Here is a 4,527-nt window from a genome sequence, read left to right as displayed (position 1 = left end):
TCCATAACATGAGGGGCATAAGCTCCAAAACTCCTATTGAACTACCTCCAAAGTTCAAGATTTTCGATGAGGAAAAGTTTGATGGAATTGGAGACCCAAAGCAACATGTTACTAAGCATTGTTAAAATGAAGGGGTTGGATGAGAAACAAACTTTACATGAATTTCCTCTATCACTCACAAGAGGTGCATCAAGGTGGTACTATAGTTTGGATCCTAGTAAGACTAAGGTATGGAATGAGTTAGTGAAGTTGTTTGTGGATCAATTCATCTTCAATACTATGATTGATGTGACTTTAAGGGATTTGGAGATCACTGAGCAAGGAGTAGGGGAAACATTTTCCGAATACATGGCAAGGTGGAAGGGAAAGGCATCTAGGATGGTTAATAATAGGCCAAATGAGAAAGATCAAATCAATATGATTATCAAGAATTTGCTTCCGGCATATAATAGTAGGCTTTTGTCATTGCCTATTAGTTCTTTTGGAGAGTTGTGTGATTGTGGAACTAGGATAGAGTATGCCTATTAGTTCTTTTGGAGGAGCAACTATCTTTAAAGCACCCAATCTTGTGAATGTAAGTGCCATCGTGCCTCAATAAACCTTAGCCTACCTAAGCTTCACAAAGAAAACCCGCCGAGAATATTCTAACCTAGGGATGACCCTTGCCCAAGCATATGAAAATTTGACTTCCAAAGGATTTATCAAACCTCTAGATCTTGTAGCTTTGCCTAATCTCATGCTTCCTACTTGGAACCTCAATGAGTATTGTCACTACCATTAGAAACCCGGCCATAAAACCAACAATTGGTTCCACCTCAAACACGAAACACAAGACCTCATAGACAATAGAACCCTCCCAAATCCCAATATCATCAATAAGCCTAGCATTAGGAAGAACCCTTTGCCTGATTGTCATAGAGCTCCTTCTTCATATCGGAATTAGGTACAAATATATGAGATTGAATAGGATTGCTCAAAATTGATAGAAACCCAAGGTTAATGCCCTAGACATCCAAGGAATATGGGATGAAGAAGATGAGATTCTAAAGAATGCAGTGGCTATGTGGGGGATACTTCCCAAAGCAATGACCGAGCTAAAGAAAAGAGTCACGGTGATGCAAACCTCAATCGACACACTTTGAGACCCAATAAAAATATTGGATTACTTGCCCAAGAAAGCTAAAATTCAGATTTTTGATAGAAACTCTGACCCAACGTTTATAAGAGAAACGCGAACCAAAGGTATAAGTTGACCTTGACCTAATGATTATAAAGAACCACGAACCAAAGGTATAAAGTTTGAATGCCGCAAGGAAGAATCCCTGATAAGTTCACAGTTCTTGAAGAACCAAAAAAAGAGCAAAGCCTCACCTTTTCTGATTTTTATTCAATAATATCATGAAAAACGTTTATAAACTTCAGAGCCTATTTAAGGGCTCCATAAAATTTGACAGACAATAAAATATATTCTAAAATAACTCCTAATTGATACCTTGATATGAACTCCACCAACAATTGTGATGAAACTCGATAACAATGATGGTTTGGAACCCCAAGATCGTTAGACAAGATTTGTGGAGCCTTGACCCGTCATCTAATAAGATGAAACACCAAGACTACGTTGGATTGAAAACGCCACACCAAGAATTCCTAAGAAACTCTCAAGAATCAAGGTGATAAGTTTGGTTGTTTGAACGCCATAAGATTAACTTGATAAGTTCAAAATTCTTTTAAGAACCAAGAGGAACACAAGACCTCACAAGGGGAATAGTTTTTCTAAAAACCAAAATTGATATTTAAAATCCGTACTACCCATCTATATACCTGGAACAACCCTCCAAGAATAGGCAAGTCATAATTACAGCTTTGAAAACAGCACAAAAATTAAGCAAAACAAGTTCCCACGTTTTTTTGGATTCTTGGACTTTTAAAGGTAGTCAAACAAGCTAAATGACTAGATTAATTTGCCTCTTCAAGTGCTTTGATGACATGGACTAAGCCTTGATTATTATCTGAGCCCACCTTGGTCTTTTCAGAATCAGCCCAATTCTCTTGGACTAGCCCATTTAGTGCTTCCTTGAAACATTTAGCTCTAAGTCTTGTAATTGGGCCACTAGGAAGTGACAAAGGGTCATGTGTAAATTCAACTCCATTTCCATGTGTATGATCAGCATGACCAGCTCCTTGATTTGCATCATTCTCCCCCTCTTGAGAAGGATTTGTCCTCAAATCATCACCTACATCAAAAGGAGACAAATCAGCAACATTAAAGCTTGCACTAACACCATACTCACCTGGTATGATGAGAATCAACAAGCATTCAAGGATCCATTGCATGTTCCAGTTGGGCCTATTACAAGAGTAAGATCCAAGAAGATCCAAGAAGCACTTAATGGGCTGATTCAAGAGATTTGGGCTGATTCTAACGCAGGATGTTCCAAGCTTGGCCCAAAGGAAGATGAAAGTGTGGTAAATTTAATTCAAGCTATTTACGGCTGATCTGACTTAATTGGGAGTGATTTATGGCATTAATTAATGGCTAATGGACTTTCCAGCTCTGTATCAGTTAAGGCAGATTTTTTCCTATTTTGGATCTGCTAATTTTAGACCAAATCAGCTTTTATTTAGGGTTTTATTATTTAGTACGTTTTTTAAGTATTTTTCTTGTTTTTAGGTGCATTTAATGCTTTTTAGGTCAAACTTGATTCCTGATATGGTAAGGTATCAATTAGGAGTTATTTTAGAATATATTTTCTTGTCTGTCAAGTTTTCTGGAGCCCATAAATAGGCTCTGAAGTCTGTAAACGTTTTTTCAGATTATTGTTGAATAAAATTCAGAAAAGGTGAGGCTTTGCTCTCTTTTGGTTCTTCAAGAACTGTGAACTTATCAAGGATTCTTCCTTGTAGCGTTCAAACTTTATACATTTGGTTCGTGATTCTTTATAATCATTGGGTCAAGGTCAACTTATACCTTTGGTTCGCGTTTCTCTTATAAACGTTGGGTCAAGGTTTCTATCATAAATCTGATTTTTAGCTTTCCTGGGTTAATTATTCCAATATTTTTGTTGGGTCTCAAAGCGTGTCGATTGAGGTTCGCATCATTTGGTATCAGAGCACAGGTTCCAAAATCAGTTTTCTATCCCTTTATCTTTTGTTTCCTGTTATCATCCTATCTTGTTTCTGTTGTGTTCTTCATTCATCGTTCTTATTTTTTTTGTTTTTGTTGAAGTGCACTAGGTTAAAATCGTGCACCCAGATCCAAAAAAAAAAAAAAAAAAAAAAAATTTGTTTGTAGTTTCAGTTCTCTCAGACCAAAATATTTTTTTCTTTTTTGTCTTCTTCCTTTGATTTGGTATTTCTGTCATATCTTCTTACCGTTGGTATTTGTTTTAACACTACAATTTGAATTTCTTGATCAAGTTTGTTAGTTCATTGCAGAACTGAAAAGGTGAAGCTACGAGTGGAAAAAGGCAAGAAAGTGTGAGACTAATATCGGGAAAAAGCCAATTTCAGAGTGAAACACGAGTGGGAGTGACATAATTTGAGTGTAAACACGTGAGGGAGTGTTGTGAGGAATTATTTCTAACAATTCTCTGTTGTTTCAAAAGTATGTCTTTCAGGTGTGAAACATCAAATAGGAAGGAGGGGAGGAGTCGTCCATCATTTTACAGGCTATGCAACAACAATTTGAACGCATGAACGTGGTTTTTAATGAGATTCGGGATCGGATGGATACGCAAGACACTGTTATTGCTACTTTGCGTGAGGAGCGTCCCCAAAGAGGCCCTAATGCTAGAAGGCAAGAAAGGCGTTCTCACATGAATGATTCTGATGACTACCACGAGGATGAGTTTGAAGATGAAGAAGATCAAGCTTCACTGAACAATGAAGGCAGGTTTGTGCCAAGGAGAGAAAGGCGTGGTGGAGGTTTCCGAAGAGATCCAAAATGGCAAGATGGGACTGATAGGAACCTAGGAAGCATAAAAATGAAGATACCCACATTCCAAGGGAAAAATGATCCAGAAGCATACTTGGAGTGGGAGAAGAAGGTGGAGTTAATCTTTGAGTGTCACAACTACTCCGAGGAGAAAAAGGTAAAACTCGCTGTCATTGAGTTTACTGACTATGCTATTATATGGTGGGATCAACTTGTGATGAACAGAAGGAGAAACCGTGAGAGACCTATTGAGAGTTGGGAGGAAATGAAGGCAATCATGAGAAGGCGGTTTGTTCCTAGTCACTACTATAGGGACTTGTATCAGAAATTACAGAGTCTTACTCAAGGCTATAGAAGCGTGGATGACTACCACAAGGAGATGGAGATTGCCATGATTCGGGCAAATGTAGAGGAGGATAGAGAAGCGACCATGGCAAGGTTTCTGAATGGGCTGAATCGGGACATTGCCAACGTGGTGGAGTTGCAGCACTACGTGGAGTTGGAGGACATGGTGCACATGGCAATAAAGGTGGAACGACAGCTTAAAAGGAAAGGAACTCGGTCATTTCAAAATCCGGGCTCCTCTACTT

Source organism: Castanea sativa, chromosome 12 (assembly GCF_040712315.1).
Source record: "Castanea sativa cultivar Marrone di Chiusa Pesio chromosome 12, ASM4071231v1".
NCBI classification, from domain to species: domain Eukaryota; kingdom Viridiplantae; phylum Streptophyta; class Magnoliopsida; order Fagales; family Fagaceae; genus Castanea; species Castanea sativa.
The sequence above is the reverse complement of the archived record's forward strand: the minus strand, read 5'-3'. Positions refer to the sequence as shown.